We start from the raw sequence: 19,981 nt of genomic DNA, 5'->3' as shown, positions 1-19,981 counted from the left end.
CAACAGTAGTTAGTTCTTCATCTTGACATTGCTAAAGTAACTGCTGTAGCGGTTAATTCAGCAATTTGAAAATTCTTGCACATTTTTTCTACATCCAGGATGTTGAATCAACATCACTTTTTTTCCGGTGTACGAATTGCTTTCGAGAAATGGGAGGTACCCATTGAAGTCATCCATTTTGAGGGTCCAATGATGGGCGCATTTGTGCATAGCTTCTTTCACAAACAGTTTAAACACATTAGTGTTGAAGAGGGCCTTCGCGTCAAAGTCTGTATTAGCTATATGGGTATATTAAATTTGAAAATGAACAGAAAATAACATATCTTGATCGCAAGGATAGATACATCTGGAACCTTAGAAAAAAAAAAATTTAAAAATAAATCGTCATTAAAAATTCGAATTTCCTTTCAAAATATTCTCTCGAGTTTCACAAAAATAGATTGAACAGGATTCGAGATAGTATATACGTTAGCATGTACGATAGCGTATAGGTTTGGTCTTCCATCGTTGATTGTAAAATTTTGAAAATTTGACAGAAATTTATGTTTCTTATTAAATAATACTCTCGAATATTGAGTTTTAAATAATTAATCGAACAGGAACTGATATAGCATTTTACGCCACGTTCGCCATCTTGGATTTTGAAATTTCGACAATTTTACTTAAAAGTCCAGCTTCCCGTCAAAAAATACCCCTAAGCATCCAATTTTAAAAAAATCAAACAGGAGAAATACATTGTTCACGCCAAGATGCGTTACCGTTACAAAACCAACCGTCGCATTATGCGGTGATTTTCTCCTAAAAGAAAATGCAACAGTGTTTAGGTCAGGAGTTGAAATGACACTTAAAGCAGAGGAATTAATAAAACTGGATAGCCCACCACGCAGACCGATGCACCACACCACTGCACATTACGCGCGTCATAATGTGTCAGCCAGTGTTGTCAAATCCTTTCAGTGTCTTTCTTGGAAACTTTAACGAAGGGCAAGAAAAGTAAGACAAAAAATTAAGCGAGCAGGACCATAAACATGTTTTAGTTATTCTCGGTAAGTTTCGATTAATTGATTTATATAAAGACGGTTACAATCGGAACATGTGTATCTCAGATTGCGACGTTGTAATTCTCCGCTTATATTTTATTTTTCCAAAGAAAAACTGACCAACAGTTTCTATTCACATCCTCTTTTTTTCTGTCACTCTAAAAAAATCTCACACAATTGCAAGAAAACATTTTGATTAGTTTAAAGTGAGGAAAATAAAAAATAATCAGAGATTATCAAACGTTGCAATTGAGGTATACATATTTTAAATGTAGCCATTGATATACAGGGTGTCCCAGTTTAATGGTAAAGCATTTTATCAAGGGGAGGTTTACAGCAGGTTTTTAGTTTACATCAGTGGGTTTCTCACCGTTGTTAGGATATACTTGGCGCAGGGTGTTCTTAGACAATCTCGATCGCAGGGAGGCAAATCTAAGTAGCTAGACATTGGCTGCTGTGCTAAGGTAAAACCGCTTAAAATTATGCGCGTTGCCAAATTCCTCCAAATAAAATACAATTTCTCTGAAAGAAAAAAAATTTGGATGTTACCCTTCAAATTTTTTTTGAACATCTCATTCTAAATTCAGTTTAGTTCCCAAAAAAATGACAAGGAAAATATTCATAAACCATCTTTAAAATAACCATTTTATCCGGGAGATTCGGCAACATGAGAATGACCATACTGTGTTTTTCCTCGGCACAGTAGTATACTCTACGGGCACCAAACCAATCCAAGAGCCGGTATACGGGAGATCCGTCCTGCTGTGCCAAGGGAAAACATCGTATGAACATTCCTGCGTTGCCAAATTTCCTTCAACAAAACATAAAATCCCTAGGAATTTTGTAAATATTTCTCTCTCAATTCCTCAGAGAACTTTTCTTCTATAATTAACCTCACAGTATCTAAAACTTTCAAGGAAAAACAATTGTTACGTCTTCGAGAAATCAATATTTTATTTGGGGAAATTTGGCGACGTGTGAATATTGAAACGGCGTTCTTCCTTAGTAAGGCGTCGCACAGTGGAACAAACTAATAGAAGAAGGCGGATATAATATTGTTGGCTAGAGGTTCAAAATTTGATGTTTATTTCGTCACAAATTCAATTTCAAAGGGTGTTTCTGAAAGGAAATTTTATGAAAAAACCAATGGAGCCACTCCTAAGCTTTATTTTTGAAAATATAAGCTTTTGAAGTTTCAGGATTTTGTCCGACTTCTCCTATCGACTCGACCTACTGTGCGTCGTTGGGGACGAAGCGGCAAGCCCGGGCCGGCAAAGCTCTAAGTCGAAGCCCGCTGCCCAGCTCGCTGGCCTACTGACCTTGTTCGACCGAAGCTCGCCGCGCAGCCAGCTTCGACCAGCACTCGCTCGACTGACTGCCCGTAGTTCCTCCACCGCAGCCACCGACAATTCCAAACCCAATCCTTTCTTCCCTGCCCCCTGCCCCCTCGCCCATCACCCCTGGACGGCCCGGGGGCACCTCTCGGTCTCATCGACTCGCGTTTTCCATTTCGTTTTCGGAACCGGTGCCTGGCGTGGCGTTGCGTTCGGTGCGCATTTCGTTTTTGTTTGCCGTTGTCCGGTGGCGGCGGGCGTTGACTGTTGAGCACCGAATTCGGGGCCCCTCCCCGACCCCCGGCGGCCTGAGCCTCCTGCGGCCCGCTCGCGACTTAATTCCGCACCGGCTCCCGTACGGATCGTTGATGGACCTCCCGTTTCCGTTTTGTTTCGCTTCGGTTTCGCAGCCCGCTTCCGGTTTCGTGATCTACCCGCTTTGTGCAAGTGCAAGTGTTCTGTTTTCTCCTGCAAGTGCTCTTCACCCTCCTCGTCTGTGATTTTCCCTTGTCCAGGTAAGAGCTCATTTTCCTTCTGGTGTAGAGTTTCTTCAAAAATCACCGTTCTGGACACTGACAAAAATATGTAAACTTTTCGCGATGAGATACTTTTTTAGTGAGCGTCTGGCGCAGTGAGCGCGAAAACAGACTTCGGTCACGATGAGGAGTGTTCACTTGTTCAGTTCAATTATTTTTAAGGATACATATTTTTCTCAGTGACGTCATCTTGATAAGCATTGACTTATCGAGGGGTCATGTTCTTCAACTCGTTATAAAGTGGCTGTCATCTGCGTCGTCGCTGATCTATCAGTTAAATATTTTTTCGAGATGAACCATTCAATGATAACCGAGATTAAAAAGAGTATGAGTGCGCCACATTTCTTCTATTCTTCCCTTTTTTCAAAGTCAAGCATGTATTTCTAATTGGTTGTCAACTCCCCAATAGCACTGTGATTCTTACTTTGAAGTGGTTTTTTGGATCTTCAACAAGAAACCTTCACTTTGATTTCGTATCAATCTAACTACCGATTTCCTATTACACACAAAAGTACATGCACCTTTGCCATTTTAACCTCCCTCAAAGCTGTACAAGTTTTCTGTGGGTTGGTAGAGTCAATATATTGATTGCCGACTGAATCAATTTGTTTTTCTATTAATGGAATGTCTCACGCCGCCACGCAAGATTTTCCACTGACATCTTACCTATAAGCATCATTATTAGCGGACCGAACCATAGAAATGCACTCACCAGTTGGTGCTTCGTATAAACGCAGTCTATCTTGGCTGGTATTAGGAAAAGAATCGATCAAATGAAGTAACGTTATCATAATGAGGGATAGAATGTTATGCGATACACTATGGTATCGCTTTATGAATGATGCACCTTTAAATTAGATTTTAAAGATATTAGGTTGATAAATGCATAATTAATGGTAGCCCTCTAGTTTTACAATTGATTCAGTCTCTTCTAATGACAGATGACACCAAAGGTACGACTGACCGTGCAGAACTTGGCTCACCTCTTTTTCCTGAACATAATGGAGTGTATTTAAGACTGGTATTTCTCGCTTTATGTCATACTGATTCCAAGCTATTCATGTATTCGCATACTCCAGAAGAACTACTATTATGATGTGAGGAATATTTCATTCGAAATTTGAGCTTACGTGAGATGTTATTTTTAAAAATGTAAGCTCATAATATCAGTTATTGGGTATTTACGGATAGGGTAACAGAGGAATGCCATAGGTAATGTTCTTTTGCAGTCGCACAGCCGTACACAGCTTTGCAGTGCGAGGAATTAGTAGGGTGTTTTTATTAAGGTTTTTCTTTGAGAGAATGTGCGAATAAAAAGCAAAGAATTGAAGAGAAAGCGCAGGGCTATGAACTTACAGATTGCATATCTGCAAGATTGATAAGATGTGACTTTTGCCAGTTTAGATCAGTCTGAATCAAATTGCATTCTTGTATAAAAACGGCGGGTGGGCAGATGAATTGTTTTATAAAAATAGGATAATTAGAAAGACTCTGAAATTCCCTAATTAATATAAAGCTATAGCGCTGCGATGAAAGGTCTGATTCCATAGATCCCTCAGAGATGACATGGATACCGATTGGACTGAAATTAGCAGGAAGCATCTAACAAATTTCAGTCTTTCAGAAATAGCATGTTTGTATAAGACTCTCTTACAAAAACAAGCTTATGAAAATACTTCTGTGAAACTGTACTCAGTTATCTCTTCGAAATTCCTTCGATAATGGGCTTTATGTTACTCACAAAAACTGGTGTCGCAAAATTCGAAGCTTTTAAAATACAAAATTAGGCTATGAAGATGTGCTTGGATATAAGCAAAGCTTACTTTGCTTCCATCATAGTTTAATACCATTTGTCAAATCATGTTTCAGCCCTATCTTTGATCATTTACTTCGAGTTTTCCTTAAAAATTGTATACCATTTTCACAAAAAAGATGAATAGACCAGTCTAAAAAGTTGCATTGTGCTCTTGGATAAAAAACGGGATTCTTCTCATTTCTATGATCACCTGAAAATAATACCCAATTCAATAACACCCAATTCTATGCTCATCATCTGAAAATAATACCCACTTCACCCAAACGCTCGCATACAAGTGGAAACAGGAAAAAATACGGATTTAAAAAATAAAAATGTTAGTCAACAGGGAAATGAAACGAATCATCAAAGACAAAAAATGGCGTTCATCTATGCATGCACCGGAAAAAAAACATACTGGATCTAGAGTCCAGACTCCTAAAAACATCGACAAGAAAAAATACTGTTGATTCAATCAGATTTAAGCTTAAATCAAGAACCAAGCCTTTTAATTTGAGCGGATTTTCTTTTGATTTAAGCATAAATCTGATTGAATCAAGAGTCCTTTTTCTTTTCAATGTTTTCAAGAGTCTGGACTCTAGATCCAATGTGTTTTTTTTTTGTTTTTTTCAGTGTGCACGGAGCATTGCAATGTGCATTTAAATCCAAACGAATTAACGACGAAACAAATCACAGCTTGGTTAGAAAGGTGAAGTAAAGGAAAGATAAGAAGGCTCTTAAAAACTATTCAGACCAGGAGAGAGCCATTCATACACTTGTTTGCAGCAGATCGATGGTTTCTAAATTTCTCAAGATCTGGCATTATCAGAGTATGAGACACTAAATCTGCCGATGAAGATGAAAGACAGAGCGGGGTTAGAGGGGGCCCCGGCGGCAAAATCTCTCCTGGGAGAGAGACCAAAGGTATTTGCTCGAGGGCTCACTTTGGCGAAGAAACCACGTTTTTTACAGCTCTTGAAACTCGCGTTTTCGGCTGGCATTCGGACATGCTATATAATTCTGCGAGGCACGCTTGTAGAATATTAGGGGTTTAAGTTGAAGATTTCAATATATAGGGACACTAACAATGCCTTGATCAAATTCTTTGAGCTTTAATGCTATGTAATTTCTTTTTAAGTCATATAAAGGATATGTTTTAAAGGCCCGATGCATAGACAGCTTAAGTGACATGTTTTTTTGAGTAAAACGATATCGATCATTTCAAGAGTTTAAAAGAATAAAATGGTAACATGTGGCTTCCAGGACTCAATTTTCAGTCATACAGTATAAGCAACTTATTTTCAAAGCTCTTTAACCCTCCATGGCATAAATTAATTTTGTATCTCAAATTCCGGGGGACACGAATATATTTTGTAGCTTGCATAGAAAACATGGATTACTATTTTTTTTGTTTCAAAAGTTTAAATTTTAGGGTATCAGTAATTCAAAAAAAAGAGAAAAAACCAATGAAAATTTGCAAAATCATGCCACAGAGGAAATATTAAATTTTTAAAAATCCCCAAAATACGTTGTTACGAATTCGTAACGCTATGCCATGTAGGTTAATAACCGTACATCTATCCCTTCTAGTAAAGATACAAGTTCCTTTCATATCTTAATGTTTTTTTGGTTTCATGCGCAATGATGAGATATACAATTAGGATATTAGCTATCTCAAAACGGTGTATTTATGTACTCATTTTTTATTCGAGATTTTCAATTCACGCGAGTTCCTCCATCTAATACAAAGTTGGGTCGAAAGGTCTTTCTGATTCGTCGAGAGGTCTTTCTGATTGGTCGAGAGGTCTTTCTGTTTGGTCGAGGGGTCTTTCTGTTTGATCGGCTCCATTTTAGGGGCTGAAACCTCTTGCGCGAGCATAAAAAGTAGGCTCGTTCGAGTGGACTTGATTAGCTATCTCGAATAAATATGAATAATAAAAGCACAAGGATTCCAGCCTAGAATCAACATTTCAGAGAGGACCGAGAGGAGGAGAGAAAGTTTCATCCGCGAGAGCGAGTGGCGGGACATTAACCTCGTGTCGTGCAAATCTGCGTTTGGCGTTGACATTATCATAAATAAACTAACGCTGATCTCACTCTGTTCCGTCGTTTTGGTTTTACTGGATTTTTCAGCCGAAAATATTCTCAGATACTCGCAATTTGTCACCGCTTCCCCATGTTCTCACGAACTGGCCATCCAAATTAAACCGATGGTTGGTTCCTGTCATGATTTCTAAAGATTAAATCTGTACATCGTCACCTTCCGGCCGAAGTATCACAAGCGCCATGCTGCGTTTTAAAATTTCGGTCGATATTTAATTTTTTTACAGAGAAATCGTTGGTTGAATCTTAATGAAAATTTTACTGAATTTTATCGGCAGCACACGAAAATTCAATTTAATTTTTGGACAGCTTCGTTGAACAACTTCTCTGTAAAAAAATAGAATGGCGGCGGAAATTTTGGAACGTCACATATGGCGCTTGTGATACTTCGGCCAGAAGGTGACGGCTCATGGACACCGGAGAGTCTTAATTATACTTCGATTCAAATTAGTATTTACGAAACACTTAGCCAAAAAGTAGATAACGAGTAGAAATCAAAAAGAGCTCATGATATTGAGATAAATGGAAAATTCGGTTGAAAACTCTCCAGTAAAATTTCGTCCGCAAAATTTTAATCCCAAAGAAGTCGGACGTAAGTACATTAAGGCACCGCAACAGACTTACAGTACTTATTGTTTTCGTTGTCACATCGGGACATTAAAAAATAAAAAATCAAGCTTTTATCAAATGTTTTGTCACAAGATTTTCTCAATCCCTCAAGTGGTAAAACTTGGCTCTTCTTTGCCAAATTGGAGAGTTGGGATTCAAAATGACAATACTTCTTCTACCCGCGGAAGGAGCGAGAAAGTAGAAGAGATAATATGCGCCATCCGGTGTTGTGCATGATGTTTCTTACCGTAAACAAACTTAAATACTTTTGCCTGGGGACGTTTTCTTGGAAACTTTTCCTATGAATTTTTTCATAATTTCACGACAAGAAGTGCCATTTTAAGGTCACTGGATTTCCGTTGAATGAGAGGAATCTCCGTTCAATTTCAGCAGCACCCGATTACGTTAACCAGCTTTTAGGATTCTCTTTCAGTTGCAAAGCTACATCGTGTTTTCGATCGATTGAGGTGCTTTGAGTTTTCCCCACGTGCCTTGCCAACCTACTATTCCAAACATTAAAAAGCGCCATAGGGACCTAACTATGCCGTGCTAAGGAAGAAAGCCGTATGAAAATTCAAGAGTTGCCAAATTTCCCTTGATATAACATGTATTTTTGAAGCAATTTAAGTTTATTTTCCCTTGAAATTTTCAGATATTTTAGATCAATTGCGTACATACTTGTCTGAAAATTTTGGGAAAAAAGTATTAAGAATTTTCTTAGTAAATTCGGTTTTTATCGAAGGAAATGTGGCAACGTCTGAAGGTTCATACGGCGTTCTTCCTTAGCATGGCATCATGCCACAACTATGCTCCTAAAGTTGGCAACAGCGTGCGAGCAAGAGTCGTCGGACTTTAAGTATTTTTAGTGGGAAGTTTCGATGCGATCATCTTTCCGGAATCCTAGCGGAGAAAGTTACCGGGCGCGGAGAGCGATTGTGAGAAGGTAGACAACATTTACCGATGCCAAAGCTGACCTTGGACCAGACACCACAAAGGTGGAGGGCAGAGGGTGCCAGGCCAGCCGTGCTCCAATCTAATCCAATCCAATCAGATCCAAACCATAAATTGAGCCCGCGTGCAGCAGGAGGCGTTCGGCATAAATCAGAGATCGAGTGCATCGATTTTCGATGAAAGGTGCAACTCCTCGTATCGCAATGTTGTCTCGTTGTACGAACCATTATTTGAGACAACCGTGGGCCATGTTCGCCTTTCCCACCTGTTAATTTGAAAACCTTGAAAAGTCAAATTCCGTGCAATGATTTTTAAGCTTATGCTTATCTTTCCCAATTAATTCTACATTTTCAAACCCCAATCAACGTGGGTTCTCCTTTGTTTTGCAACCCCGCAGATCTGGTTCAACCAGAAAAGTCGACCGAATCAACACGCAAAAATTTGCCAATGGACGTCTCATTATGTTTTGATAGCCTTGTTTTGATATAAAATATACATGCGTAGCAATAGTGGGTCCCGAGGGACTAGCTCCCCCGGAACGCCGGTAGCTGCATTCTACCCCCCAAAAAGTTTAAAGTAATCGTTGGTAAGTGAACTGAGAAAGTGTACATTTTTAGACTTTTTTTCGTATCACAAGAACGACTTTTTTTTTATATATACCGTAGAATCGCCAACTTACACGATACCAGAATATTATCATTTTCGTGAATTCTTCAGAGAGCTAGGAAGAGAAGGAGAATTTAGGGGTGGCTATAGTAAATTTCATGCATCATCTGTATCATGTACTGCAACCTGACAAATTTTAATGGTTAGGGGGAGGAGAGAGGATGAGTGGATGTCAATAAACCGTGAAAGCATTACGTACTATTTTGACGGCCCCTATTTTCAGAATATTGGAAACTAATGGCTATCTATTGATGTTTTTTTTTTTTTTGGTGATACAAACTCTTTCTCACGTACACAGCAGAGCATGAGAAATAGATGAACAGTTGTTCAAAACCTTTGATATTAGTACACAGATATGAATTTGAATGTAAAGTTAGGATTCAGTACATTGACAAGGCTTCCATGACTGCTGCCTCCTATTAATTCACTTCAGGGATAAGCGACGGCGGCAAATCAACAGGGGGCGGCAAATTTTGCAATTTTTTTACATGCAGGTATTAAAAAAATCGGATTTAGAAAAAAATATTACAACATAATCTCTCATTTCCTGAGAGTATAGTAATTTCTAATTTTGTCGTCTTTCAGTGATACAAGAGACAGCACCTTTAATTAGTCGAGTTAACAAACACGCAATTTTGCCTGGAACGGCGCGACTTAAATAGAAATGATGACGAGGACTTAAGATGAAAAGGAGAAGCCCTCGGCGCGGCGATCGGCATGTAGCACATATTAGCACCTACAAGACTGCACGAAAACTTCACGCATTGCATCAAACACAGTGCGGTCATTGCGGTCATCAGCGTGAAACGGATAGCGCCTACAAGAATGCATGAATACCTCACGCATTGCGGTAAACACAGTGCGATCAGCGTGAAACGCATAGCGCCTACAAGACTGCGTGAATACTTCACGAATTGCGTCCAACGCAGTGCGGTCTGCGCGGCGCGGCGGCGGAAGTTAAAATCATTAATCCACATTTTATGTTTGTTCTTTCACAATTTTTTCGTTCATTTCTTATGAGGGCCTTGTCCACACAGAAATAGGTTTACGAAACTTAACTTTCGCGCAAAGTTTAGTAAACTTTTGATAGTAGTGTTGACAGGGCTTTCCCAAAAAATATGTTCACTACGAGTAAACGAGTCTGATGCACCCCTCCTCTCTGGCACGTTCATTTGATGGTTTTTATTGATGTTTCAAAACGAATGAGAAGGGCGGCAAAATACAGGCGGCCCATGGGCGGCAAGTAGATAAATCCGGCCCTGGTGATAATCCTACTATTTTTTTTCAAAACTCAGTCCCTAAATGTAAATAAATGGAATAAACGTATAGAGATTTTGATAAATACTGTGCGCCTGATATACCGATTATCAGTGCCAATAGCGGCCTCAATATCAGAAGCTCCCTGTGAGCTTAGCCCCGAATTTTCGCGAAAACTTGGGTCATCATTGATTAATGTTTGTCGCCTGATTTCATGAGAAATCATAGTTTGAATCGCAAATCTCAGAACTTTGAAGGAGCGTTCAGAAAAGTGAACAGTCAAGGGTTAAATCTGACAACTGAGGTCCTCAGACCCTATGATTGAGGGTCCTAATAACATCATTGAGCGCGCGTCACGAAGATTATGACGTCTCTCTTAATAATGGGGTGACCTCTGGACCACGCGTGCCTAATTTTTGGGACCCACTCTGATCGACACGATTTGAGTGCTTGTACATACTTGTTTAGTCGAGAGCTGTTGAATAAACGGCTGTCATCGTTCATGATTTCCGGCGCACTCGTGGTGCGGCAAGTGGTTCTAATCGTATAAGCAACTCTCTATAGAGCTAGAGCCCATCGTAGCGCGCCTTAAGTTCGACATTCTGCGGAAAAGGTTATCTAACCACACAGTTACGATCAGAACCAAAAGTTAGAGACTCGACTGCACCGCTTTTTAAGCGATGCAAGCGGAGATGACGTTAGCATATCACGTTAGCATACCACGTTAGCATATCACGTTAGCATACGCTTTGCCATAGAGGCAATTGAACTGCTTTTTCTAAATAGCGTAAGCGCAATAAACACGGTTTTGAATAAAATGAGGGAAACTGCATTATTCGACAGTAAGCCGGTCGGTGAAAACAGTAAGAGAGTTGTTTTGAGACCCACCAATTTGAAAACTTCGAACCGCAAACACCTTGTACCTTTCTAAATTTGACGGTATGTAATCTGACTTCGGAGAATTTTAGAGTGTCTTTGCAAGAGGAATGATGTTATTATCTTTAGTGCAGAAAAACTGTGCAACTTTTTGGTCATATATGTCATTTTTCTCCATTATTGGAGCTTTTACGGAGCGTTGAGTAATAGGTATTAATTCCTCATCTTAGCTAAATAGAGACCCTCGCTCATAAATTATCGAGTATTTTACACAACGTGGCATCTATACATTCATCTGCGTGTAAAAATCAAACCAACTTTGATGCTACTCGAGACGAACCGTTTAGTGTCACATAGACACCTCGCTGTCACATCGTGGGTGACAAAAATGCGAGTTCCCTTCCATGGTTGAAACAGGCGAATGGTGTGGCGTGCATTGCGATGTATCGATTGTTCTGCCATTAAAACCTATGGAAAATGATCGATTAACAGGGTGTTGGCAACGAAAACCTTAATAATCGATTCTTTACCATAGCTGCAAACGGAGAAAATATCGAAAATCGATCATTTACGCCACGCCACTGCGCCAGGCTCTTTTCCTCATCGAGCACCACTGCATAGCAAGACGTTGGAAGCACGCACACATATGCGTTGCTCCGATGGTGATGCCAAAGTGTCAATGTGTGCGTAAGCCGATGCATTAATTACAGTTACGCACAGCGATGCCGGTATGAAAATTCTGGTTAGTGTCCCTCGTGTATAAAAGATACCCACGCACTGTGAACCCTTACAACGAATGCTCCGATTTTAAGACGTAAGTTTAAGTGCACAATTTTAGTCATTAAGATTAAAATCTAAAAATCGAAGGAAAATACTGGCAGTTACGGGACACAAAGTGCATTGAGATGCAAAGTTCTGAATAACCCTGATAAAAATTGGCTGTTTAATTGTATTTTGGAATATAGAGTAGCAAAAAAAAATTGTTATAGCCCGCATAATCCAGCTGTATGATTTAACATTGTGCCTACAGCCTATACAGCAAAAAAAAAAAAAAATCCTACAACCGGACTATGTTCCAAAACACTAACGCACAGCCCATTTCTTCCGGATAGGTAGGTTGTTTCTTCGTAGATTATGTATGTTATTGTTCTCCAAATCCGAGTTTAGAACCAACCTTTGGTCTTAATTTTATTCAGGTACGCTCCCAAAAACACACCTAATTCTTGCCCAAATAGCGATAACCTCAAAGCTTCTTCTTCTTCTGCTGTTTTAGTGCGCTTTTACTCTAGTTGAGCAGCCTACAGCCATCTAAAGACATTTAATAAAATGATTTAAAAATGGGAGTTATCAGGTATAGGATTGGGGATATTTACGGTAGTATTTCGAAAAGAAAAGGGAAAAAATCTAGAAGACCAACACCATTTTCACGTCCTGAGGCCCATAAGGACGACTTCCTTTACCAGAATTAGACTCATTATCAGTACCTCAAAGCCATCTGGTTCACACGATAAGTAAAAATACAAGTATGAGTGAGCTCTGACTGAAGAGCAGAACTGGTGTAGAGCACAAACCGAGCTAATTTTCATTTTTTCCGGTGCAGGGACCAGAAAAATTTGGGCCCGGGGAATCGGACGTTGGCAATTAAGACAGCGGAACGAAAAGTGGGTGGGTTTCTGGCTGGACGGCGGAAGTGTTCCAAGAGGCCAAATCGGTGTAATAAAACTGGTGATCGATGTGAGAACTAGTTCACGAAAGTGATGCAACGTGTCGTGTGAAGCTCCCGTGCGATTACGCTGACCTCCGCGAGGTGCCGACGCCGCCGTCGGACGTCGAATCGAGTGCATTTGCATCGGCCGATATGCGCTTTCATCGCGGCTGGCCGCTTATTCAATCTGACCCAGACCCTGGCGAAAACGCAACTCTGATGTTGGTAACTCGGCCAAAATCAATGTCACCCGTTTACGCGAGGTAGATGTGGAGCAAGCGCCGTGCACAGTCCACAGTATTGCCGACTATCGTGCTAAGGAAAAACGCCGTATGAACGTTTAAACATTGCTACATTCTAATACAGTAATGATCATTGTTGTTCTAGTGCTAATAGGATCGCGCAACAGAAAGGAACCAAGCTACATGCTATAGCCAAATTTGATCGGGCAATTTAATTTTATACAAAAAACGGTTGTGCTGATTTTTGCTCAAATTTTAGTGAATTTTCTCCACACTGCGAAGCAAATTCCTTAAAATTTTCAACGAATTCCGCACAAACGTTCTCTCGTTAAAAATTAAACTGCCCAGTTAAAGTTGGCAATAGCTGATGTCGCTTGGTTCTTTTCTGTCGCATGGTTCCAAAAGAGGCTTCAGATCAGATCTTAAAACTTAAAATACGTCACAGAGCACCTTTGTAAGATTCATTTTAAGATACGTTTCGAATTTTGATGCTTTTTTCCTCATCGAAGAACATATTAGAGGAGGTTTCGTCGTCAAAATATTCGCGTGAGATGCATCAATCCGAAACAATCCTATTCTCGCAGGATGAACTACTTTTCAGTTTCTGCGTTAAAGTCTCCTGGGTTATGTAGATGGATGATGGTCACACATACATCCCCTCTATTCACGGAATTTTTACTGCTCTCAGTTCGGTTTTGAGTTTTTCCGGTCTATGTGCGTTTACGTTTACGTTTATCAAACTTGACGGGTTTTCGACGTCCATGCCTTTCACTTTTGAAGAAAGTTATGAATATTTTTTCATGAAATTCTTACATAATTTAAATAAATTCGTGGGTAAAGTTCTCCAAAAACTCAATGAAGTATTTTCAAAAGTTTTCTGCAAACTTTCATTTTATCAAAAGAAATTCGGCAACGTCTAGGGGCTCAAACGGCGTTCCTCACTCGCATGGAAAAAAAGTGATCTCTTTTTATGTCCAACAGCGTTGTGACAGTAAATATGAAAAACGAAGGTTTGGTCTTTGTTATATTTTAAATTAACGAGGAACGTAGAATGTATTCTAATGGCTAATGCATGATAATTACAAACAATTTGAAATGTTTTCAAAAAGGAAAATACAAGAGGAAAGTTATAGTTTTATGAACGAAAACCAACTTAAAGTAAATAACTTCAAACTAACTGAGAGTGATAGAGATTTCATCGATGGAAGTGATGCAAGCACGCGGTCATCATTCTTTGAACATAAATCAGGAGACTTTAACGCAGGGACAGAAAAGTAGTTCTACTGCGAAAAAAGAATGTTTCGGACTGGAGCTTTTCGCAAGTATCTTACAACGAAAGCTCCTCCGATAAAATGTTCGGTGAGGATAAGAAGAACAACTGAAAGCCAAGTTATCTCCAAATATTCATCCTACGAAGGTGCTGTAAGATTTATTTCCAAGTTTTAAGATCTGATTTTGAGATTTTTCGGCACTCGGACTACAATTTTCTCCTAGGATGAGAGTTGCTGTCCCAACCTGAAATACGTTGATGGCAGAACGTGCTACGCAGGACGTGGCTCCTATCTCGGATTTCCTGCATCTGAGCAATTACGGTTTATCTGCGAAGGGTTTCCATTGGAGTCGGATGATTCTTCTGCCGTGTTGAGGCACAACGCCGTATGAACCTTCGTCATCTGCCAAATTTCCTTTGATCGAATACGAATTTTCAGGAAAACTTGTGAATATTTTCCGTTAAATGTTTCGGAGAATATTCTTTGTGATTAGATCTATATCATCTGAAAATGTCAATAGAAAATACTCATACCTCTCCCCGAGAACAAACATTTCATTGGAGGAAATTCGGCAACTCGCGAATGCTCGCACGACGTTAATCCTTAGCTCGGCAGTCTTGCTCTGCACTGCCGTGCTAGGGAAAACGCCGTATGAACCTTCAGGCGTTGCAAAATCTCCTTTCATAGAACACGAATTTCCTGGTAAACTTGTGGATATTTTCTTCCAATTTGTCTGATAATTTCGTTCACAATTTCACAAAAAGTTCCTGAAAATTTAACGGAAAAATATACACTGCGTTTCTCAAAAATAAAAATTTTATCGGAAGAAATTCGGCAACTCTCGAATGTTCATACGGCGTTATTCCTCAGCACGACAGTCTTGCTCTGCAGGATTGTCTCTAACGCACATTTTCGGTCCGGTTGTGCCGGGTTAAGTGGCGGGCTTAATGAGGTCCCAGCAGGAAAGTGAGACTCGCACAAAAAACGGCGGAGACGCGCGGAAGGGAAGGTATGCAAAATGACGTCAACCTCCGAGGGAAACTGGAACAGCCGATTAAAACCTCGGGTTGAGTTTTTTCAAAGAAAGCGAGTGCTCCTGAAACAAGAAAGAAAGTGAAAATAATGACCGCCGCGCGACGCGCCTCAGCCTCCTCACTTCCCAGGCTCTTTATCGATCCTGTCGGAAGGGTACGTGGCTCTAAATGTCTTTTAGGAGTAGTAGTGCTCTTTTAAAAGCAACTCAATGGTAATAAGGGAACTGACGTATCTGTATTTGAATCATAAGGCGCATACGAATACATATACGAATGAAAAGAACGTACTAGAGGAAATCGAGGAACACGTTGCTGGCGTGCTCGTCAATTTCTCAGCTGCTTTTCGCCGCTTAAATAAATTTCCTCTTAATTTTGTCCTCAAAATGTATGATGCTTTATAGTACTTATCAGTTGTGGCTTTGACTAATTAGACGTTTTTGTAGGGGACAGTCACAAGACAATTTTATGAAAAAGGTGATGAAAATCGCGAACTCACTTGCGCTATATTAAATTAGTTGGGACGCGTTTCGGGGTCGAGATGGTCCCGTCATCAGCCGGCAGGGAATTCAGTTGCCGGCTGATGATAGGGCCATCTCGACCCCGAAACGCGTCCTAACTAATTTAATATAGCGCAAGTGAGTTCGCGATTTTTATTACCTTTTTTTGACTAATTAAATGTGAGGTTTTACATTTTCGGGTCCAAAAAGCAACTTTATACCCTTTAATGGCACAGCAATGGACTAAACCACTAGCAATTGATTCTCTTTTTTTCGTGGCTTAATGGCTGATAGGTTATTTCGTGTAAAATTAAAAAGACAGTGGCGTGGCATTTTTTTGAAAAATATCGATTGATCTGTCATTTAAACCTACGACGCAAACACAACTTTTCACGCCCTTTTAGTGGTGATAACGTTAAGTTGTACGGACGGACTATTCCATAATCATTAATCATTCGGTGAATTTTATGCCCAACAAATTTCTCATCAAGCGCATCATCGGGCAAAAAACAACGTCGACCCCCGAACTTAACTTCTGTCTCATCAGATTAAATTGCGATAATTTTCAATATGAGATCTCTAAAATATATCGTCTCTGCGCGGATCAAACTCCTCACATCCATTCGGTATGCGACATAAATGAGCTGCGTTAATTACTTCCATAAATTATTTTCAGCCCCGAACCCGTCTCTGTTTGGGACGGCGAGTTTCTCTCTCCGAGACTAAGAATCATGCTCCTCGGGCCGTTTTTGGAGCCGAACTTCGCGCTGCTTTTCCCACTTTCACATAAACCCCGACCAGTCCTAGGACAATGCCCCCCATACCCCCCTTCCAACCATGTGACGGACGTTCCTGTCACAGTGAATCATACGCAGAGCCTCACTGCCGATTTATCTTGATGACGACAGCGTCTCTTGTTTATCCCGTGTTCATCTTCGCCGGGACGAAACGATGATTGAACGATCTCTCAAGTGTCGATACCTATTCTGAATTCGACGATTTGCATATAAAATGCCAATATTAGAATATTTCCAATCCGACGGTGGTGATCGAGCCGCGAAATTTCACTCCATGATTTGACATAAGAAGTGGGTTAGAATGCCGTGTCTCACACACGGAACCACCATTGTACCTGGGCGGTGCTCGCGGGTCAGGTGCACATCTTGGAACGTTGCCCGGATAAAATAGTGACAATAGTCATGACTTTCTTGTTCGTCCAAACTCGGCAGCCATCAATCTTCGAAAAGCATTTTTCATTTTCGGATGAAAGTTTTGTCATGAAGAATGATGGAACTCCGAAAGCCTCGCCGCAGGGCGGGTGTCAGACTCCCACGAATTAAGGCATGGGCGAACTCATTTTTGGCATATCCATTGGTGAGGCACAACCCTCCCCCCATCTAAAAAAAAACTCTGAAAAATGCACGCTGAAGACTTCGAATGTGCCTGCGAGCAAACATCTGTTTTATTACCAATAAATATTGAAAAGGTAGTGACTCCGATAAAAAATGTCAATGCAATTTCAGCCATAAACTGCAGGTCGCGCATCATATGGAAGTCACGAAAATGTGAAGCATGTTCAGTACCTTCCTTCACAGCTTTGAAGATAAGAATCAAACAAACGCTATCTTCGTGTGCGACAATAACTATGGTTATTTATATTTCTCTTTTAGAATATCTCTTAAATATAGTTTTCAATCGTTTTGGTTCAATTTTCTAATAAAGCTGTCTACACCCAAGGCCGGATTAAGGGGGTGGCCACATGGGCCGCGGCCCATGGCGGAAAATCTAAGGGGAGACAAACATTTGCAATTTTTTAAAGTGTAGGAATAAAAAAAAAATCAGATTTATAAAAACAAAATTACGAACGAGGAAAGGCGACAAAATCTCTAATTTCCTAAGAGAATAGTAATTTCTAATTTTGTCATCTTTCAGTGATACAAGAAACAGCACCTTTAATTAGTCGAGTTAAGAGAGAAACCAAACTTGTAATTTGGCCTGGAACGGCCAAAGACTTAGAGAGAATAATGATGACAAGGACTTGAGATGAAAAGGAGAAGCCCTTGGCGCGGCGATTGGCATGTAACACATATTACCGCCTACAAGACTGCACGGATACTTCACGCATTGCATCAAACACAGTGCGGTCATTGCGGTCAGCGTGAAACGGATGGCGCCTACAAGAATGCAGGAATACCTCATGCATTGCGCCAAACGTGCGGTCTGCGCGGCGCGGCGGCGGAAGTTAAAATAATTAATCCACATTTGAATCAGTGAGAACGAAAACACACCAACTCTAAAAAATGAAAATATGAAAATGAAAATAATGAAATATGAAAATATGAAATAATGAATAAAAAATGAAAATATTCAAGACGCCTACAAAACTGCACAGTAGGTGAAAATGTTAGCCTGAGAAAAAGATTTTTGGTGGCAAAAGACAAGAACTTAAGGACGCATTTTTTAAGTCCAAGTTGGAACAGTTGCGCTAACTTCAATGACCTTTAAAAAATGGACTGTCTTAAATGAAACGTGAGCCTTTTTGAGAAACCGAGTTGGTGTGTTTTCGTTCTCACTGATTCATTTATGTTTGTTCTTTCATAATTATTTCGTTCCTTTCTTATGAATGGAAGGCCTTGTCTACCCAGAGATTCGTTTACGGAACTTAACTCTCGCGCAAAGTTCCGTGAACTTTTACTAGTAGTGTTGACAGGGCTTTGCAAAAAATGTGTTAAACACGAGTAAACGCGTCTTATGCACCCCTCCCCGCTGGCACGTTCATATAGATGGTTTTTATTGATGTTTCAAAACGAATGAGAAGGGTTCGGCAAAATACAGGCGGCCCATGGGCGGCAAGTAGATAAATCCAACTTTACATTAGTTTTGGACTAAAAATACAAAAATAATATCCTTAAATCCTCACTTTCCGGCCAAAGTATCATAAGCGTCATGCGACGTTTAAAAATTTCCACCGCCATTTTATTTTTTACAGAGAAATTGTTCAACGAAGAAAATTTTACTGAATTTTCTTTGTACTGGCGATAAAATTCAGTGAACTTTTCAAACAGATTCAAAGAACAATTTCTCTTGTACAAGGATAAAGTGGAAATTTTGAAACGTCGCATGACAATTGTGATACTTTGGCCGGAAGGTGACGAAAACATTAGAAAAATGATCGGATGGGATATTTATATTTTTAAATTTATTTTATTTAACGCAAAGTTTGAACGAGAATCGCTTGTTTATAAAATTGTTTACACTTATTTGGAACGGAAATTTCAGGTGAGTAATTTCACTGTTTATCTTGCGAAAGTTGGTCGGAAGTACATTCATAATCCTTCTCCTGCCACCTCTTGACGATGATAATGATGCGAATATTCTACCTAAAAATCTCCTTTGTCCCCAAATGAAACAGAAATGCTATAAAGACAGATTTACGGAGTACTGGATGGAACCTGATACGACTCGTGGAGCAAACGAGTGTGTATCATACGCGGGGTCAAAAACTCGTTCGAGTCATCTTTTTCTATTAGTCGGCCGGCCGGCAAAACAGGTCCAGTCACTCGCTTAGGAGATCGAAAGCTTCTTCGTTCTTCCGCTTCAAAGCGCTGTTGTCAGCTTGTGAGATAATTGTCGAATTTACCAAATGCTTTTATCGCGGCAAGTGCTGCGGTATTTTTCGGATGTTTGGCATGAGAGCCTCGAGGGCAATGCTTCAAGCGATGATAAGTAGAACTTTCATCCGGCAAAGACCGAGAGCAGCGAACTCAAGCAAATCACAATTGACCAAATAGCGAATTCGGCTGAGGCTGACATCGGAGGTCAAGTTTATTAACTCACCGGTAAATGGTCGGAATTTTACATGGAGTTGTGATTATAACCGATTCTTAAGAATTTATTTTGATTTCTTTTTTTGCTGGGGATTTTTATGTTAGTCACTGCCAGGGATTCAGATCTTTTTATCCTCTTTTTGACATATTTCTAAGACTTTGCAATGTTGCTTTTCTCCTCGTAAGAAAAGTAACGAATGGGGATATGTGAAATTTTCAACAATAGAATTTTCAGTAG

At 40.0% G+C, this 19,981-nt stretch overlaps 1 protein-coding gene across 1 annotated transcript in view; it reads left to right on the top strand.

The window, feature by feature from the left end:
* The first annotated feature begins 1,946 nt into the window (after positions 1-1,946).
* Positions 1,947-19,981, top strand: part of Osi24 (Protein) — a 67,410-nt gene continuing 49,375 nt past the window's right edge. Inside the window, exon 1 of the mRNA XM_019040730.2 lies at positions 1,947-2,889. The gene's annotated coding sequence lies outside the window, so the exon portion shown is untranslated. The remainder of the gene's footprint in view (positions 2,890-19,981) is intronic.

The sequence above is a fragment of the Bemisia tabaci genome, chromosome 4 (assembly GCF_918797505.1).
Source record: "Bemisia tabaci chromosome 4, PGI_BMITA_v3".
Taxonomy (NCBI): domain Eukaryota; kingdom Metazoa; phylum Arthropoda; class Insecta; order Hemiptera; family Aleyrodidae; genus Bemisia; species Bemisia tabaci.
This window is presented reverse-complemented; position numbering and strand designations above follow the sequence as displayed.